The sequence below is a fragment of the Schistocerca cancellata genome, chromosome 2 (genome assembly GCF_023864275.1).
Source record: "Schistocerca cancellata isolate TAMUIC-IGC-003103 chromosome 2, iqSchCanc2.1, whole genome shotgun sequence".
Classification (NCBI taxonomy): Eukaryota; Metazoa; Arthropoda; class Insecta; order Orthoptera; family Acrididae; genus Schistocerca; species Schistocerca cancellata.
The window spans coordinates 488916711-488928574 of NC_064627.1; positions in this window are offsets into that span (position 1 = coordinate 488916711).

Consider the following 11864-nt stretch of genomic DNA (forward strand, 5'->3'; position numbering starts at 1 on the left):
TGAATGCAGACAGAAGCGGTACCTGTAAGGACTGATCATCAACAGCATGTCCTAAGACCGCTCAAGGCTCCCAGCCGATACGTCTACCAAAACAGGCACGCACACGATCCACCCATGCCAACCAGGCAGACGCCATGGCTGGTGTGAGGGACCGAATTATAATCCTCTGCAACACACCAAAACTCTTTAAGACAAGTGAGAAAGAAAACGCGTAGTACAACTGCCTTTTTTTAAAGTAATTAAGAAAGGGGTTTCTTGGGAGATTTTGCTGCTTTTAACAAATTCTACAATGAAATACTACAAGGTGGCTCAAATAGCCAGCCATGTTTTAAATAAAGTACAGTGGGTACACTAGCCAAGAACATGATAACATATGTAGCCCAATAAACAAGTGAACACAATAAAATAGGAATGCTTGGCAATAGAAGGCAAAAGCGAGAACAGATTAAATCCAAGACGGAGGCTGATTGGTAGATCGACAAGAACACGCCAAAGGCGCACTAAATAAGCAACATGGTTACGTGTCGAAATAAAGAAGGGGATGCACCACAACAGAGCAAACGGTCAAGTGGCCGAACAATATTCTAAGAACTGTGCTACACACTCCATTGTCGAATCTGAGGAAAACCAGCAACAGACGAGAATAATTCCGATGCTCACCCAGTTTAGTAAGTTCATGAGCAGCAAGACTTCGTCCTCCGAATATAAACCAGCACCAAAAGTCAGACATGGGGAACAGAAGTTGCCACGGGCCGCAAGTCTTCTGGTCACGGTGCATCCCCAGTATGACTGCTTGACATGTTTACACTGTTTCTCCTCAGTCGCCCAGCGAGTTCCATGCGGAGTTCTTCCATATTGAGCACCTGGTATCCAAAACAGACCGCCAGCACAGGCCGGAGTAACCGAGCGGTTCTAGGCGCTACAGTCTGGAACCGCGCGACGGTTACGGTCGCAGGTTCGAATCCTGCCTCGGGCATGGATGTGTGTGATGTCCTTAGGTTAGTTAGGTTTAAGTAGTTCTAAGTTATAGGGGACTGATGAACTCAGAAGTTATGTCCCATAATGCTCAGAGCCATTTGAACAATTTGAACCAGACCGCCATCGAGTTCTTTCAACGGCAACCACCAGAAATATTTCACTGCGAGCTGCCCCATTCTGCTCTGTCCAAGCAAACCAAAGAGAGCCTCTCACCGCATCACTTCGGACACAGTCGCGAGTTGGGCGCCAGGTATCGACCCTGCAGCACAGCTCAGTGAGCACCACCTCTAACGTCAATGTGCAATAACTACTCACGACGGCTGGTGACGGCAATAACAGTGGAGGCTGTACAATGAGTGTCCTGAGGACGTGGTAAAGAGTCCAGGAGTTGTCGCAATGACGAAATAGAACGATTTATCTGACATCATGAACGGCATGATCATTCTTGGATGTTTTGGTTGAGCGGAAGGCACGAGGCAAGCTTGGTCATTCAGTGTACAGGAGACAAACACATAGTGATCGGTACTTGAACGCCAATAGTGTCCACCACCCTGTACGCAAAATAGCGGTCCTGAACACGTTGGTTCATAGAGCCAAGATTATCTCTGACGACGATCATATGCAGTATGAATTGCGGAACTTAAAACGTGCCTTCGAGGAAAATGGATGCAGTAAAAGAGACATCGGGAACGATTTTAACGGCCGCCGACGAAAGACACCTGGTGAATCAGTAGAAGAGGCCAAACGGACTGCATTCCTGCCATACTGTGGAGCAACTAGCAGTAAGTTACGAGATATGTTGCGCCCTGTTAAAGACAACATTGCTCTTCGAGTGTGGCGTGTGTTGTGTACCCCGTGAATGTGGTAGCATCGGATAAACAATTCGCACTGTTGAGGAGCGCTGTACTGAGCACAAGCGCCTTATAACACAAAGGGAGCTTGAGAAGTCGGCCATATCGGAGTATTGCCTAGAAAACGGACATAAAATATAGTTCGAAAATACAAAACCGTTGGCTCATGCAGCTACATATACTGTTATAAAAGAAGCCGCCGAGATTCGTTTAAACAACAACAGTTGCAACATAGACCAGGGGTACACACTCAGCAGGGCATGGGGGCGGGCGTTGGACATCGAAAGAAAGCAAAGACAGCTGCGCGACGCGGGAGCGGCAGATTCAGACATGGCTCCTGTCCCTGGCGTCACCTGACGTCACCGGTGCTGCCACGGGCAATAGCTCCGCTAGCTGCCCGGTTCGACGTACGCGCGCGCGCCACATTGGGTCTATCTGATTGGCTGCTGATGATATCATCATTCCTATATAAGCGAGAAACCTTAGCAGCCCCGGCAGTCAGTGAACTTCTGACGACGATGGCGAAGATGGCCATCGAAAACTCGAGAATTTTATTCGAACTGACGCGGCTTGAAAACCGAGAACGTTTTATTCATGATCATTGAAGTTCGGGACAAAAGAGCAAGCGTTTCCGAAACAGCTATGTATGTACACTGTTCACGTGCCGCAGTAGATAAAATATTCCCTGCATGGCGAAACGGCGCTGTCCAACAGGGGCGCCGAGGCGGTTGTCGTGTCCCACGGGCCAAACACGACAGCGTTGAAGGACGTTTGCGGAGAAATGTATGGGCAAATAGAAGAACAACTGTTGAGAAACTGACCGCTCAGATCAACCAAGAAGCTACCAAAAGTGTCTTCTTCGCAGCAGGAACCTGCAGTGCTGACTGCTTTTCACCGGTGACGAAGGGTGGAATTTGCACCCCAGTACCGCTACTGTCCATCTACCGAGTGGCGACGAACACAGACGACAGGCAAAAGATGAATCATGTTTCCTGCTCCATCAGCGTGACATTTCTGAAAGCAACAATCGTCCGAAGCGCCCAGGCTGGAGGAGTGAGTGTCACGGTCTGGAGAATGAGTTCTTGGAATTCCCTGGGTGATCTTATCATTCCGGAAGGCATAATGGATCAACACAAATATGTATGTATCCTTCGAAACCATGCTCACCGCTGCATGCAGTTAGTTTTTCCTCGGCACGATAACATCGACCAGCAAGGCAACGCCACGTGTCACACAGTCCGCAGTGTACGTACGTGTCTCGAAGAACACCATGACAAATTTACCGTATTCCCCTGGAGGCTAAACTCCCAGGATTTAAATTCCGTCGAGAATCTGTAGGACCACCTGTATCGGGCTGTTCGCGCCAAGGTTCCTCAACCGACAAACGTAACACAGCTGGTTGAGGCACTGGAGATGGGCTGTTCCACATCGCCCTCGGTTAATTCCAGAATCTCACTGACTCTCTTCCTGGAGGTCTCGCTCCGATTCTCGCTGCACAAGAGGGTTATTAAGTCTTTTGACATGTGGTGACATTAATATGAATGGACAGTGTAAAAAATAAGGTTTTGCATATTTTTAGTGCCTGCTCAGTATATAGATTAAAAATAGCTGGTGGTACCACTCTTCCTCACGGATTACTTTCTGCGCGTAGGTGACAGTAACCGAAGCACTGTGGCAGCTGCTTTGTTGTGCAACTCTACTGAGGCTGGTATCCCGTTGTCGACACAAGACGGGCGATCGATGGCGACAGCCACCTGTAAGGCAGCGGCGCAGGAGGACGAGGCAATCCTTGGGCCGGCACGCGGGGCACGCGCATTCCTATTGGCTGCAATTACGCGCGGCTGCGGGCTCCGGGCCTGCCGGCGGGGGCGGGGCGGCGGAGGGCAGGGAAGCGCCGGTCCCGCTTTCAATTAGCAGCGGCGTTCCCCGCATAGCGGCCGCTCCGGCAGGCACGGCCCGGCGCCAGCGATCGCGAACGCCGCGGCCTGCCTTTGGGAGCCGCGATCGCAGACTGCAAAGTGTTGACGGACCCTTCGATTACAATGAGTCGGTGACTGACGTCGCAGCCAGTCTCTGCGGACCGCCGAACTCCGACTGTTACCTGTGTTTCGTGTCCTGTAGGTCAGACACAGTAGGGGTTTTCCTATCAGTTAAGAGGCTATGATCATAATCACATGTCGTCAGCCACGACGCTTAAGAACACCGGAGCCTTTTCATCAGGTGGTTCTGTCTCATTAGCCGAGGCCGTTAATGTATATTCACTATTTGATCAAAAGTATCCAGACGCCTTTCCCTCTGAGTCATCAATTTTTTTATAAGAAGGTAGGCTTCCGCGGCTGGTGCCATAGTCATTAAAATTCTTCTGAGTATTATGCCGCGTCTTTGCTATAAACTAACAACAACAATAAGCTAAAACCGACGTTTAGGTCGAATTGCAACGTCCTTCCTCAGGGCACGACTGGTTTTGCATGGGGATAGGTGCTTCTATTTGTTACAGACTATCGATGTCTGACGTCACTGTTGTAAAACTTTTAATTGGCCCTTTAACATTGCAGGTGTTTACGAACTACGGTGTGAATGCGGAGCTACCTACGTAGGAGAAACAGGGAGACCTGTCAGCTTAGGAGTAGCAGAACACGAAAGCTATGTACGTTTACAACTACATAATAAATCGGCGATAGCGGGACACCACCGTGAATGTGGACAACCTATCAGCTTCAGGAAGCCCGAGTACTGGCGAAAGATCGTGGATGCGAAAACGCAAATTACGGTAGGCGATCAAAATTATTAAGCAGGCTGACAACATCAACAGAGAAGATGGCTACAAACTCCCGGCGTCCTAGCTGACGGCCTTCCCAGTCCAACGGGCAACGAGCGGTCGCGGGGCAGAAGCTACACGGGGCACGGTCGTATCTGCACATACAGCTGTAGAGCAACTATCAGTCCACTTCTGCGCACACAAAGAGGAAACCTTGCCGACCAGAAGCCGAACGCTGATTGGCGGACAGCTACCAGTCGTTGACGACATGGACATCCACGAATAGCCTCTTTCCTTCCATATTCCCTTACGTCATGACTAACCAATCTATTAGAGGTCCAATTAAAAGTTTTACAACAGTGACGTCAGATATCGATAGTCTGTAATAAATAGAAACACCTATCGCCATGCAAAACCAGTTGTTCCCTGAGGAAGGCCGTTGCAATTCGGCCGAAACGTCGGTTTAATTTTATTATTGTTGTTAGTTTTTAGCAATGACGCGGCATAATACCCAGAAGAATTTTAATCACTATCAATTTTTTTATTTTATGCAGCCAACCATGAATTCCTCTCCTGTGCCTATATTTTCATCTCATAGTAGCACTTGGAACCTATGTTCTCAATTATTTGCTGTATGTGTCCCAATCTTTGTTTCTTTCCATAGCTTTTACTTTCCACAGCTCCCTTCAGTACTATGGACGTTATTCCCAGGTTTCTTAACAGGTGTCCTAGAATCCAGTTATCCTCTTACATTCCTTCCTTTCTGGTTCTGAGCAGAACCTCCTTATTTTGTACCTTATCATCCCATCAAATTTTCAATATAATTCTGTTGCACCATTTCTCAGGTGTTTCCATTCCCTTCTTTTCCGGTTCTCCAACAGTCCATGTTTCACTACCATACAATACAGTGCTCCAAACGTACACTTGACAGCACAAAAAGCGGGACATCCCTGAATCCCAACCTGTAGGTCACACGTGACTGTATACAACCAAAATACCATAGCTGTGTCGCAGGTCATCCAACCCCTCTGCAGTATAGTCGACTACGAACAATCGTTACCACAAGGAACTACAGGAGAACACTGATTTCTATGGCATTCACTCAAGATGTAAACCAATATCGTCATATGACAAATACTACAAAATACGTTATTAGTCATGAGTCATTAACGCTTGCAAATTAAACGTCTTTCCAATAAGTGACACTGCAGAACTCTTATCACACTCAATAAATGACGAGTTATTGTTCGTGATCCAGATTTGAACCCACTGTTAACCAAACAAAACTTGCATATCTGATCGAGACTCGACTACGCATAAATAGACGTAGAATATCGAGGTGCTCACCAGTATCAATCCGCAAGCGCGGATGTCCGAACTTGGAAATAAATGACAATACGCTTAGCACTGAACCCGGAATATCACTAAGCTTATGTTGCCCCTCAGAAGAACTATGAAAGGGATACAATAAAATGCAAATCAAAATTCGAAACGCCATGAAGCGATGGACGGGAAGTAGAATCCGGTACCTACATGATTTGTTAACTAGACACTCAGATGTCAGATATTAAATACGTTCACCAATAACGTGTTATTGCAACGATGCAAATGATTTTTACCTCCAGCGATTCAGATCCGGCATCTTTTGCTGTCGTCTTATAGCTACGAATCGGAATGAAAAATTTATTGCTTCTTCGCCAGTAGCGAGATGTAGACATGATCGATTAGAGGTAATTGTAACGAATAGTTGTATGCTAGCTGAGAGTCCAACCCTCGCATACCGTCGTTGTTGGTTCCACACGAAGAGATGTCAACTATTAAATTACCTTTCACTAGAAGTTAGGATAGCATCGTTCGTAGAGAAGTAACTATGAAAGGGATACAATAAAATGCATGAGTTTGGCATCGTGAGGAAACAACGATAATAACATATACCATATTTCATAGCGTTATACTTGGTAATTGGAGCATAGAAAAGTCCCCTTAATATCATAGTCGATGCCTAATGCGTCGCAAATCACTTGCGCGGACGGCGGTCTGTATCATATGACTAGCTAATGGCGCTGGAATTGGTCTTACCATGACAGACACCCACATGACCATTCACAAACATGTTTCCACAAGATTTTTCTACTAGCGGTTGGATAGAAAATGTGTCTATGACCCTATGTCTGTGACGCTCTTAGCAGACAGACGGAATGTGGCTTAAAAAAGAATGGAAAAGTATGGGTTTAATAACACAGCTTTCTGTTCACACTGGGTAATGTTGACTACTAGACAACAAGTAGGTAATTAACAAAAAAAGTTCAAGTGGAAGTCAACACTTTCTGTACCGTGTACTTCATACCCCATTATGACAAAATAATGATGCTAACACATGTGAAATTCAGTGGTTGGGATGAAATGAGTGTAACTTGTAACGGATAACAAGTGGGTTCGATTCCCGTGAGGAGTACCAGTGTCTAACAACCACAAATATACCCACAATATACCCACTTCACATCCAGTAGCGCCTAGTAAAGGACGCAGGACTGTGCTGTTGTTCAAAATCACCATTAAATATCACCATTCGCTACTGACTGGAACAGAGTTGAATTACTTTCTGCTGTAGGAGGCGGATGTTGCTGTTTCTTTTTTTCGGATATTCTGTGTCTACTAAGCTTTGTTACACTATAAATGTTATTCTGATTCACGAACCAGTCGTTATGTAACGTCATAGGATGATGATTTCTCATTTTAAGTGACTCTGAGATTTTGAAAATATTGGCACTGGACTGTGATTCGGGTTCCGATTCTAATTTTTCTCTGGATCTGAACCCTTCGAGATGAAGGGCTATCATACACAACGTTACATATTGTGACATTATATAGCGTTGTTTATGATATAATACTGTTTCAGCATGCTCTATAGTGATTTTGTATAGTAAGCTGTTATGAGCGTATTTAACTATGGATCTAATTTGTTCAAGTTTTTAGTATAGTTCGTGTCACGATAACTTGAATATTTCTAATTTTTGTGTTATGAGGAGTGTCATTTATGCATTAGAAACCGGAGGCGAAAATGGAGTCAAGTATAACATTTGTGACATTGTGTTCTATTTGTGTTTAATAAAAGCGAGAAAAAAGTGGAGGAATTTCAAAACACCTGTGACCTGTAAGGAGTGAGTGCTAGCGAGAAGGTCAAGTTGTATCGTTTCAAGTACGATCATTCTGAGATAAATTAATCACCACATCCAGGAACACAAACAGGCATTGATGGAGGACCATTCCACGATTTGCTATTATGGACAATGACGTATTCCATAATTGAGAAGTGTGATGACCAATTAGCCTTCGTGTGACACTTGTTTTTCAGTGGTAATATTGAGGTTACAAGAAAGGAAGAAGGACTACGGTACAACGTCTCCACAGAAACGAGGTTAGACGCAAAGCAGAATCTCGAATTGAAAAGGCTGGGGAAGGAAGTCGTCTGTGCCCTTTTAAAGGATTGATCCTTGCGTTTTCCTTAATAGATTTAAGGAGGTCATCGTAAACCGAAATCAGTGCAGCCTAACGGTGATTTGAAGTAACGCGTCGTAACTTCATAAGGAGGAAATGGTTGGTATGCCATAACAAACATTGTCCCTAATGGTGGCTTGTATACGTGTACAAAATGTATTGTTATTGTTATACATCTGGTGGAACAGGTAAGTTGTTTTGTGTTACGAACTGCATCACAGGGATGTATCGATTGCAGTTGACATTTGTTGCCAACGAATAAGATGCCTTGTAGTCGCAGAGTGACAAATGCGATCTGGAAGAAAGCACCAGTGAGCTTTGTCGGTAAACACGTCTAGTGCACGTCTTCTAATCTGGCACCCGCATGTGTTTACCTTTCTCGCCCCTTATTCATCAACCGCCATGAAAGTTGGTTTTTGTTTTCATTTGCTTTGTTTCGTTTGAATTGTTTGTTTTGTTTTGGTGATTGCGTTATAACGTGGATAGACTAAGAGTCAGTATGTCGCTAGATGTATGGAATCGAAAAACTACCTAATTGTCATCAGACAGTTCTCGATAATGAGGTGGAAATATTGTCAACCGTTTCTGTGATATTTCTGTCTAGTTGTTCAATAACCTAACAGGAAACACTATTCATATGCACTATACTAATGCAACTAATGTCTCATCACAATACCATAGAACAAATGGCTATCTAAATTGAAAGTAAAGCCTTTTGTTATACTCAAGTAGCTTTACCGCACTACACTGTAAATACGACAGTGCTGCTGTGAAGGTAGTAGCTGAATGAAACACAGTTAACAGAGTATTGACTGATACAATTTCATTAACATACCTGTGTTTTTTCAGTAGCAGTTCCATAGCTTTTTGTGATTCATACCTCTAGATCTACCGGATACTGTGTGTAGATAGATGACTTACGAAGACAAAATTTCTAAACATGTCGTTCTCAGTTTGATATAGCTGTCCACTGGGAGCCGAGCCCTACAATAGCCCTGGGTTCGGCGTGGGGCGTCGGTGGGGTGGGTGGACTGCTGTGGCCTGTTGTGAGGTTGTGAACCACTGAGGGCTACGGCGGGACGAAGCCCCTCCGTCGTTTCTAGGTCCCGGGTTTCTAGTGAAACCGGTCTGATGAGTGTGACTCCACAAGTGAAGTGATATAGACCTTCTGCTATTTCTAATACATATAAACTATTTGGCAGACAATTAGAACATTTCTCTCAGATCTCGGGCTAGTAATAGTGTCCTTTAGTAAACTCCTTAGAAGAGGAATGCAAATTGCCAAATGATGTTGATGATGTTCACGATGCAAATCGTGACCATTGATTCTAAAGAATAATACGAATGAGGTTCTTCACGTGATTGCTAAGGAGGCTGGCGTGAAGCTTTGAGCAGTCGATAAGTAAAACAAATTTGAGAGTTAAAGATATAACAAATATGAACAACGTAACTGGAAAACATCAGATGTTGAGGCAAAGGTAAAACAAAAGTTGGGTTATTGACACAAACCTTAGAAGTCGCAAGAAGTCTACAAAGGAGACACCCAGCATAACAGTTGTTCGGTCTGTTCTGGAATATTGCTGAACACTATGCGGCCGTTAACTGTTGGAATTGACGGAACACATCGGAAACGTCGAAGGAACGCAGCTGATTTTGTAGTACAGTGAATCAGGGTAGGGACTGTCACGGATGTTTTTCTTTATTTTCCTTGAGTTTGGAGGGTGAGGTGGCATGGAGACAAGTTGGGGACGCAATAATAAAGCAAACACGTTGTATTCCACCACATTTCAATCATCATCTACCTCCTCCTAATGCAAACAGTTGCCACCGCCGTACAAAGGGCGATATTACAACCGTAATAACATAGGAGGAATTAGAACTCGCAGACAGAGACCTTGATGTTCGTTATTCTCGAGCTTCGGACGTGAATAGAATAGTTGAGAATCTAAGAACTGATTGTGCGAATCCCTTAAAGCGATTGTGTGAATCCCTTAAGAAAAACTTAACTGTGAACTACAGAGTATATCGTGTATTATTTAGATGTAAATAAAGTGCCTCAGCAGAACATAATTTCCGTTGTGAAACATTTATTGTTTCAGAGACGCTGAGTACACTTCATAAGTGCTCAAAGTGTGAATTACGTATTACGTATGCACGATTATTTGGCAAGATTGCCACCAAAACTGTTTACTTTTAAAATCCCCTTAGTTATCTTCGTACAATCATATTCTCCTAAGGCGAGAGCTCATGCAGAGACCTTACAAGAAAGAAAAGTTTCCTGCGTCGTGCAACTGCTAGCTGGTTGAAATATTTTGTGGTAGCTGAATTTATCGTGAATGTACTCTTGAACTTACTTTTCGTTAAACATTTTAATGAAACGTCAAACCCAGATGTGCCTACTCATGTTGCAGCAAAATATCTCTTGCTGCGTTAGTTTGTAATATATACTGGGGTAGGTTAAATGAAACGTTTGCTTCTTCAATGGGTGGGCGTGGCTCTGTGGCCTGGGCCTGTACTAACCGCGGCTCCTGAGATACAGGTCCGCCACGCTGGACGGTTGAAGGGCTGCACTGCCTACTACAGTCTGCTGCCAAGGCGAGACCAAAGTGTGAGTGCCGGCGGTCACGGGCCCTCAGCCCCCTCCCATCAACATCCACCACAGCTGCAGCACATGGCTCTGCCCCTGCCACTTCCCTACTTCCTCTCCTGTGTTTCATTTCACGCGCTCCTTTCGTCGTTTAAATTCAGTATCAGTATCATTTGTGTTACCCGGATTTCTACTAGCCCTCATCTTTTTACCAACTTGATCCTCTGTTGCCTTCGCTATTTCATCTCTCAAACCTACTCATTCTTCTTATACTGTATTGCTTTCCCCAACTCTTGTCAATTGTTCCCTAAATCTCCCTCTGGAACCCTCTACAAATTCTGTTTCTTTCAGTTTATCCAGGTCGCATCCCCTTAAATTCCCGCCTTTTTGAAGTTTCTTCAGTTTTAATCTGCAGTTTACAAGCGATAAATTGAGGTCAGAGTCCACACCTAACACTGTAAATGTCTTACAATTTAAAATTCGTCTCCTAATCTCTGTCTAACCAATATACAGAGTGCGTCAAAAAGCATCATTCGATTTAAAAACTCGTAACTATTATTTTATTTGAGATATGTGCGCAAACAACGTACTGTTGGAAACAGTAAACTCTCGAGTTTTACATGGTTCTCGCGAGGGACAAGCAGTGTGCGCCCATTTCAGTTCTAGTAAAAATTGTGTCGGGACCACAGAAACCGTTTTTTTTTTTCGTGCGTTTTGCGCAATGTGGGTCAGTAATAACTGTTCAGCGTGACTTTCGTACTAGGTATGATGTGGATCTTCCTAAGCGCAGAGCGTTAGACAATGGTATGAACATTTCCGAGAAACAGGCTGTTTGTGTAAAGGCAAATCGCTGAGCCGCCCCGAGTGTCTCACACAGACATCGAACGCAACCGACATAGTTTCACAAGGAGTCCGCAGAAATCCGTTCGCCGTTCAGCTCGACAGCTCAACATGTCCCCGACGTTCGTCTGGCGTGTGTTGCGTCAATGGTTACACATGAAACCACACAAAATTGAGCTACTGCAAGCTCTTCGTGAAGGTGACAAACAACAACATGTGGAGTTCCGTTATTTCATTCTTAGCAAGAAGAAGGATGACAGTTTTCTTCCACGCTTAGTGTTTAGTGATGAGGCAACATTCCACTTAAATGGAAAGGTGAACCGCCGTAAGTGAGAACATGGGGTACTGAAGA